Source organism: Arachis hypogaea, chromosome 18 (assembly GCF_003086295.3).
Source record: "Arachis hypogaea cultivar Tifrunner chromosome 18, arahy.Tifrunner.gnm2.J5K5, whole genome shotgun sequence".
Lineage (NCBI taxonomy): Eukaryota > Viridiplantae > Streptophyta > Magnoliopsida > Fabales > Fabaceae > Arachis > Arachis hypogaea.
The window spans coordinates 55,943,759-55,953,285 of record NC_092053.1 but is presented as its reverse complement, the minus strand read 5'-3'; the positions used below and the strand labels follow the sequence as shown (position 1 = coordinate 55,953,285).

At 40.8% G+C, this 9,527-nt stretch overlaps 1 non-coding gene across 1 annotated transcript; it reads left to right on the top strand.

Moving 5' to 3' along the window:
* The first annotated feature begins 7,730 nt into the window (after positions 1-7,730).
* LOC112773404 (small nucleolar RNA R71) lies at positions 7,731-7,837 on the top strand. The gene has a single exon (XR_003187955.1). It is a non-coding gene; the product is annotated as a small nucleolar RNA R71 (small nucleolar RNA).
* Positions 7,838-9,527: the final 1,690 nt, after the last annotated feature.

Here is a 9,527-nt window from a genome sequence, read left to right as displayed (position 1 = left end):
GGAGGATTGCAATATCTCTTGATCCCAATGTTCATTTTATTTTTAGTTCTTACATTTACTTTTCTTGTCATTTTACTTTTCTGCACTTTATTGCTTTCTTTACTTTTCTGTCAATTTACATTTCCTTGTTACTTATCACTCCATTATGATTCGTCTAACTAGGATAATCAATTAACCATTGATTGCTTAATCCGTTAATCTCTGTGGGATTCGACCTCACTCTATTGTGAGTTTTACTTGACGACAATTCGGTATACTTGCCGAAGGGAAATTTGTTGCGAGACAAATTTTCCGTGCATCACTCACCCAAGTATGAGCCACGTTAACCTCAATGTTAGTGGCACAAACGTTACACCTAACGTTGCCTCTTGGTCCTTCGCACACGTTATTGGGACTTACCTTTCCCAATAACGTTGATAAACCTTCCCCTTCCCTACGTTAGAGTCCACGTTAACTTAGTTAACGTGGCTCTTAATGTAAGCTTGCCAATCCTTCGAGAACGTTAGTGACACTTACCTTTGTCACTAACATTCCAATGTGCCCCTCTTTCTCACGTTAGAGTCCACGTTAACTAAGTTAACGTGGCTTCTAACGTTAGCTCATCATCTCTTTATCCACATTAGCTTCCACGTTAACTAAGTTAACGTGGGAGTTAACGTTGCTCATGGTGGCTCTTGGTGGTTCACCCCAACGTTAGTGACAAAGGTAAGTGTCACTAACGTTGGCGACCAATTGCTCTCTCCACGTTAGCTTCCACGTTAACTAAGTTAATGTGGGAGTTAACGTGGCTTATGGAAGCTTGGCCAACGTTAGTGACAAAGGTGAATGTCACTAACATTGGCTTCCCTTTTGCTTTTTAACGTTAGAAGCCACGTTAACTAAGTTAACATGGCAACTAACGTGGCCAATTATGAGCTTGGTCCAACGTTAGTGACAAAGGGGAGTGTCACTAACGCTGGCCTTATTGTCTTCTTCCACGTTAGAGTTCACGTTAACTAAGTTAACGTGACTCTTAACGTGGGCTATGATGGCTTCGAGGGCGTTATTGGCGATTACTTTTCTCATTAACTTTGCAAGTTAGCTCCCATTCCACGTTAGAGGTCACGTTAGTTAGATTAACATGGCTGCTAACGTGGTTCTTCCTTGCTTCTTTTGTCCTGAAATCAAGCAATAAAGTGCATCCAAGTTCTAATCCAAGTCATGGGAAATGCAACATCCAATTTGTCATTAAATTCATGCAAAATTCTCATGAAATCATGTAAAGTGCACAATGTATGCTTGAATCAAGATGTAAGTGAATATCTATCCAAAAAGAGCTTATTTTCTAAGAAAATGCATGAAACTACCCTAAAAACAGTAAAGAAAAGGTCAGTGAAACTGGCCAAAATGCCCTGGCATCACAACACCAAACTTAAATGGAATGCCAAGAGAAATGAGTCATTCTTGTGGAAGTCATGTTTCTGGTTTTATGGTGGTTTCATGCCTAGCAACTTAGGTTCATTCCTTCACTGGCTTTCAGACCTTTATCATGTCCTAGAATACTCACTGTGATTGCATCCATGAGACTTTTATTCATTGTTCCTTTTGTTGTCATTTCAGGGCTTATTTGTGTTCTTAGGCTAAGTGCTCTGTAAGGGGGCAACTCTTTAAAATAAGCTTTCAGCCAACACTCCGGAACCAGTTGGTTCAAGGTGCTAGGTGTTGAAGCACCCCTAAGGACTTACTTCCTCAAGTCTCTCCCCCATACATACACACCACAGGCACATGGTTTGCTTATTTTCTTTCCTTGAGGTCTTGGTGTCCAGCACCTCTTTGGGCTACTAAATGTTCTGTAGCAAAGATTGCTTTTGATGGTGGACTTTCAGCTGATAATCCCGGGTTAGTTAACCCAAGTTACCAGGTGATAAAGCACCCCTAAGAGCTTAGTAATCCAAGCAGATCCTTGGTACAGGAACACCACAGACACATCCCTCAAGGCTCAAACCCTTGGTTCCTAGCCTCTTTTCTTGCCATTTTTTTTCTTTTATTCTTCAACTTTGATTGTTCTTTCCCTTTTTCTTATTAGGATCTTATTATTTAGCTAGTCTCATGGGTATGTTCAAAGCATAATTTTCATGACAAATAGTTGTCTTCCCACCTTGTGGTTTAACCAACTTAGCTAACTTATGACCACACCACAAACTTAGGAACTTACTCATAGTATGAACTTCACTCTGGTCTTTTATAAAACACTCATTCTCTTTTCATTTGATTCAAAAGGACAAGCATACAAGTAAGCAAAGTAAGGATGCAATGACATAAAGACTAGCAAGCATAGACCTATTCAACAAAAAGCTTAAAAGACAGAATTTAAAAAGGGTTCCAACTAACGAGTAACTATTAATCAAAAGTGCATTCGGACTTCCAACTTTCAACATTCTAAGTTTATGGAATTAAGTAATAATACAACCTTCGGGTGATGGTTTCTAGTTGCCTTCTTTTTGTCATCATCCTAGTCTTTGCTACCTCACTTCCTTGGGTGAAGGTGCACCATTTCCTCATAAGATTCTTGCAAAGTTATTGGAAGTTGCTTGTTCCCAAAGCACTTGAGAAATAGTTAGCTTGCATGTATGCTTGTGACTTATGAACTTAATTTGGTGTGTGAACACCAAACTTAGTTCCTTGCCTAGTATAAAACCTTGCATATATACAGAGAACCTCGTATCTTGTTGTTTAACAAAACAATTATTAACTAAAATCTAACTAGATCTAAGTGATTTCCCTTGATTGGTTGGAGATAGTAATGTGCTTTGGGAATGGAGTGTGATTCTAACTAAATTCCTTTGGTGGAACACCAAACTTAGAATTACAATTTCACTCTTGAATTGTTTTGGTGTGGAACACCAAACTTAGCTCCTCGCAATACAGGGAAAACAACTTGTGATCTTTATTGAAATAAAGATGAAAAGGAAACTACCTGAGGTTGGGTTGCCTGCCAACAGAGCGCTCTTTTATCGTTGCTAGCTCGACGATTCCTCCTTTACTTGAGATGATACTTTATTCTGGGGTTTTTCCCGATGTTGCCCAGATAATGCTTGAGTCTTTGTCCGTTCACTGTAAAAGTCCTCTCTGAACCTTCATCCATGATTTCGATGTGTCCATATGGCGAGACTTTTGTAACAAGAAAAGGCCCGGACCACCTTGATTTGAGTTTTCCTGGGAACAGTCTTAATTTGAAATTGTAAAGGAGTACTTGCCGCCCCTTTTCGAAACTCCTGGGTGCAAGATGCAGGTCATGTCTTCTCTTTGCCTTCTCTTTATACATCTTGGTATTTTCATAGGCTTGTGACCTGAATTCCTCCATCTCTTGCAGCTGCAAGATCCTCTTTGCACCAGCAGCAATGCTGTCAAAATTTAGTATCTTGATAGCCCAGAGAGCTTTGTGTTCCAGCTCCAGTGGTAAATGATAAGCTTTTCCATACACCAGTTGATATGGGGACATTCCAAGTGGTGTTTTGAATACTGTTCTGTATGCCCAAAGAGCATCATCCTGCTTCTTCGACCAATCCTTTCTTGATGAACCCACAGTCTTTTCCAGAATCCTCTTTAGCTCTCTGTTGGATATCTCCGTTTTCCCACTTGTTTGGGGATGGTAAGGCGTGGCCACCTTGTGTTTTATCCCATATCATAGGAGAAGAGCTTCTAGTGGTCTGTTACAAAAATGGCTCCCTCCATCACTGATGAGTGCTCGTGGGACTCCAAACCGGCTAAAGATATTCTTCCTGAGGAAGTTCATGACCACCTTGTTATCATTTGTTGGGGTTTCAATAGCCTCTACCCACTTGGAAATGTAATCCACTGCTACCAAGATGTACTTGTTTGAATATGAGATTGGGAATGGTCCCATGAAATCGATTCCCCACACATCAAACAGTTCCAATTTCAAGATGAAATTTTGTGGCATTTCATTTCTTTTGGGCAAGTTTCTAGATCTTTGGCATTCATTACAGCTCTTTACTAGTTCTTTGGCATCCTTGAAAAGGGTGGGCCAAAAGAATCCGCTTTGTAACACGTTTGCTGCAGTCCTGTCCCCTCCAAAGTGGCCTCCATAGCATAAGCCATGGCAATTCCATAGGACCTCTCGTCCTTCTTCTTCCGAAACACATCTTCTAAGGATTCCATCTGAACACTTCTTGAAGAGATATGGCTCATCCCAGACAAAGTATTTTGCATCATTCATGAGCTTCCTTTTTTGATGTTTATTGATCTCTGGAGGTAAGGCCCCAGTTGCCTTGAAGTTGGCAATGTCTGCGAACCATGGTGCTTTGTGAACTGTCATCAGCTGCTCATCAGGGAAGAGCTCATTCACACTTGTATCATGTGTTCTACTTTCCTCATGTGGGATTCTGGATAGGTGATCTGCTACCTTGTTCTCCACTCCTTTCTTGTCTCTGATTTCAATGTTGAATTCCTGCAACAATAAGATCCATCTTATTAGTCTTGGTTTTGATTCTTGCTTGGCAAACAAGTATTTAAGTGCTGTATGATCTGTGAAAACAATCACTTTAGCACCGATGAGGTATGATCCAAACTTGTCAAATGCAAAAACTATTGCTAGCAACTTCTTTTCAGTAGTGGTATAATTTCTTTGAGTATCATTGAGGACTTTGCTAGCATAGTATATCACATGGACTAAGTTATCTTTCCTCTGTCCTAACACTGCCCCAACTGCAAAATCAAATGCATCACACATCAATTCAAATGGTAAGTTCCAATCAGGTGGGGAAATGATAGGAGCAGAGGACAACCTTATTTTCAAATTTTCAAATGCTAGCATGCATGATTCATCGAAGATAAATGGTGTATCAGATACAAGGAGATTGCTTAAGGGCTTGGCTATCTTTGAAAAATCTTTAATAAATCTTCTGTAAAAGCCAGCATGCCCTAAAAAGCTCCTAATTGCCTTGACATCACTGGGTGGAGGCAGTTTTTCAATAAGTTCCACTTTAGCCCTGTCCACTTCAATGCCTTGGTTAGAAACTTTATGGCCAAGGACTATTCCTCCTGTCACCATAAAGTGACATTTCTCCCAGTTCAAGACCAGATTGGTCTCTTGGCACCTTTTCAATACCAAGGCAAGGTGACTCAGGCAGCTAGTAAAGGAATCTCCGAATACCGAAAAATCATCCATAAAAACTTCGATGAATTTCTCTATCATATCTGAGAAGATAGAAAGCATGCAGTGTTGGAAAGTCGCAGGTGCATTACATAGCCCAAATGGCATGCGCCTGTAGGCAAACACTCCATATAGACCAGTAAATGAAGTTTTCTCTTGGTCTCTGGGATCAACCACTATTTGGTTATATCCTGAATAACCATCAAGAAAACAGTAATATGCGTGTCCTGCGAGTCTTTCCAACATCTGATCCATAAATGGGAGGGGAAATGGTCCTTTCGTATAGCCTAATTGAGTTTCCGATAGTCTATGCACATCCGCCATCCTGTGACGGTCCTTGTAGGAATTAGTTCGTTCTTCTCATTGGGAACTACAGTGATTCCTCCCTTTTTGGGCACGACATGCACGAGGCTGACCCAGGGTTGTCTGAGATCGGGTAGATTACCCCTCCCTGTCATAACTTCATAACTTCTTTCTGTACTACTTCCTTCATGATTGGGTTCAGCCTCTTTTGGGATTGAATGGATGGTTTGGCATCATCTTCCAGTAGTATCTTATGCATGCATATGGCTGAACTTATTCCTTTCAGGTCAGCAAGAGTCCATCCAATGGAATCCTTGTGCTTTCGCAATACTTTGAGTAGTTCATCCTCTTTATCTTGGCTGAGGCACGAGCTTATGATCACTGGGTAACTTTCATTCTCTCCTAAGTATGCATATTTGAGAGTGGGTAGCAGTGCTTTGAGTTCAAGTTTGGGTGCTTCTGACTTTATGTTCTCTTCCTTTGGTGCACCTTGTATACGAATCTCTACTGTTGCAACCTCTTCACTAAACATTGACTCCTCCTCTATTAAACCTTCAGGTTCTTCTTCTTCAAAACTTTTCTGCACTGCATCTTCAAGTGAGTCCAACCTCATACATTCTCCCAATTGTTCTGGTGGGTAACTCATGGCCTTGAACACATTGAACGTCATCTTTTTATTGTGTAATCTCAGGGTGAGATCTCCTTTTTGTACATCAATGACAGCTCCAGCAGTGGCCAAGAACGGCCTTCCCAGGATGATGGAAGCCTTGGCTTCCTCCTGCATGTCCAGCACTACAAAGTCTGCTGTGAAGATAAAATCTCCCACTTTCACCAGCAAATCTTCTATGACGCCATGAGGGAACTTGAACGATCGGTTTGCCAGTTGTAAGGCCATTTTTGTTAGTTTAGCCTCCTCGATTTTCATCTTCCTCATCATAGCTACTAACATCAAATTGATGCTGGCTCCTAAGTCACAAAGAGCCTTCTCCACTATGATTTCCCCTATGATACAAGGGATCTGAAAACTCCCGGGATCCTTTAATTTCTAGGGCAGTTTGTGCTGAATAATAGCACTACATTCTTCGGTTAATATCACAGTTTCGTTGTTCTTCCAGCTTCTCTTCTTAGTCATTAGCTCCTTTAAAAACCTGGCATAGAGTGGCATTTGTTCTATTGCTTCAGCAAAGGGTATGTTGATTTGTAGTTTCTTGAAGATTTCCAAAAATCTCAAAAACTGGTTGTCATCCCCCTTCTTCTTTAATTGCTGAGGGTATGGGACTCTTGGGATGTCTGGCTTCAGCACTCCTTCCCCTTTTTGTGAACTCAAAGTGGGAACTCGAGCTCCATCCTGCTCTTCTTCCTCTTTATTTGAGTCCTTTTCTTGTGGTTACTGGGGGTTTCCATCAGTTTCTTCCCACTCCGAAGGGTGATAGCCTGACACTCCTCCCTTTGGGTTGAGTTAGTATTGCTGCGAAAGTTATGGCTGGGAATTTGCTTGAATAAGTAGCCAATTTGTGTCTCAAGTTTCTTGATGACAGCATCCTGATTCTGCATATTGGACATCACTTCTTCTCGGAACGCTTTACTGTCTTAAATCTCTTTGCATATACCTTCAAGTAGATTCTCAATCCTTGAGAGTCTGTCATCAAATGAGGGTGGATTGGGATTAGAGGTGGAAGGATGAGGGGTGTTATTTTGGTTTTGATATGGATGTGGAGAGGTGTTGTTATGGTGGTGTTGACATGTTCTCTGTGTGAATTGTTGGTGAGCTGCATTGTTGTTGGGGTTGTGACGTCTCTGATCTTGGCCTTGATCTTGTTGATTCTTCCACCCAAAGTTTAGGTGATTCTTCCATCCAGGGTTGTAGGTCTTGGAGTATAGATCATGGTTTTGCCTAGATGAATTCCCAATGTAGTTGGCTTGCTCCTGACTACCCTCTGCTTCTTCATTCAGTCCTTCTTGGGTTGCTGATGAAGTGGTGATTGCTGCTACTTGGTTCCTCTCCATCTTCTTGGTGAGGTCAGCCAGCTGCTTGGTAATGAGCTTATTTTGGGCCAGCAGAGCCTCTACATTGTTTAGCTCCATCACTCCTCTAGTGTTCCCTCTTTCAGAAGCATAGAAATATTCATTTTCTGCTACAGTTTCAATGACATCTATGGCCTCCTCAATGGTCTTCTTCTTGTTCAGAGATCCCCCGGATGAGTGGTCTACTGCTTTCTTTGATTCATAAGAAAGGCCTTCATAGAAAATGTGTAGCTGCACCCATTCATTGAACATATCTGGTGGACACCTCCTTGTAAGGTCCTTAAACCTCTCCCATGCTTCATACAGAGTCTCACCATCTTGTTGCCTGAAAGTTTGGACCTCAGCTCTCAGCCTGTTGATTCTTTGGGGAGGATAAAATTTGGCTAAAAATTTGTTCACCACATCTTCCCAAGTTGTCAAACTCTCCTTCGGAAAAGACTCCAGCCACTTGGCTGCCTTATCCTTGAGTGAGAATGGAAATAAGAGCAGTCTATAGGCGTCAGGATGAACACCATTAGACTTCACTGTGTCACATATCCTCAGGAAGGTGGTTAGATGTTGATTTGGGTCTTCTTGGATGCCTCCTCCAAATGAACAGTTGTTCTGAACAAGGGTGATGAGCTGTGGTTTTAGTTCAAAATTGTTGGCATGGATGGTTGGCTTTTGAATGCTACTCCCACAGTTTCCTGGATTTGGATTGATGTAAGAGCCTAAAACTCTTCTATCCTCCCTATGGTTGTGAGCCTCTTCTTCACGATGGTTTTCCATGTTTTCTTCCATGTTTGCTTCAAAGTATTCTTCCTTTTCCTCAGCACCAACTACTCTATTTCCTCTTGCTTCCCTCCTTAATCTAAGAAAGGTCCTCTCCGGTTCAGAATCAAAGGAAGTTGAAGACCCGCTTCTTCTCCCTATCATACAACCAACAAAGCACAAACAAGGAAAATAGATCTTGCTCAAAGCACATTTGGGAAGGTTGTTGCCAAGAGAGTTGATCGAATCCTTGAGGCTCCTCCCATCATTGATTGTTCCATCCTTGATGCATGATGTCATTGTAATTTCCATCTCCTACAATGTAGCTGTAACCACATCTAAAACCACATGGATGACAATTCATGTGGAAAGAGGAAATCAAAACAAAGAATATCAAAAAGGCAAAGAAAAAGTAAACTCCTAAGTACTAGCAAAACCAAGAAATAACCAAAAAGCAAGACATTCACAATATGAACATATTCACAATAGGCAATAATATAACACCATTGCAATTCCCGACAACGGCGCCAAAAATTTGATAGTGAAGCATTTTTACCAGTTCGGAATTTAACAAAATAATTTCGTTGTGAGCATAGCCCAAACCAATAATTAATCCTCAAATCAAATTTTAAATATTTGGTTGTCACATGTACAAACCCCAATGAAAATTTATCGAAGTATTCAAACATTGGGTCATCTCACAAGGAATTGCAATGAAGTGATTGATACGCGGAAAACTTGTCTCGCAACAAATTTCCTTCGGCAAGTGTACCGAATTCGTCGTCAAGTAAAAACTCACAATAGAGTGAGGTCGAATCCCACAGAGATTGATTGATCAAGCAACTTTAATTAGAAGAATATTCTAGTTGAGCGAACCAGAATTTGAGTTGACAATTGCAGAAAATTAAATGGCGGGAAAGTAAATACCAGAAACAGTAAATGCTAGAATTAAAGAGCTGAATGTAAATGGCAGAAAGTAAATTGCAGAATCTTAAATGGGAATGGGATAATTGCTCATAAAAGTAAATGGCAGAAATTAAAGAGAATGGGTAAGATCAGAAATAGGGAGTTCATTGGGCTCAGGAGATGTTGCATTCTCCGGATCAAGTTCATTTTCATCTCTTCCTCAATCAATGCATTCATTGATCTCCTTGGCAATCTTAAGTAATCGAATTACAATTCCTTGTAATTCAATCTCTCAAATCTTGATTAATAGCCAATTTCTTGGTCAATTGCTCATGAGAAGAGATGAAGTATGGTCACTGATTATACCAAATGTATTTCCCAAATCAAG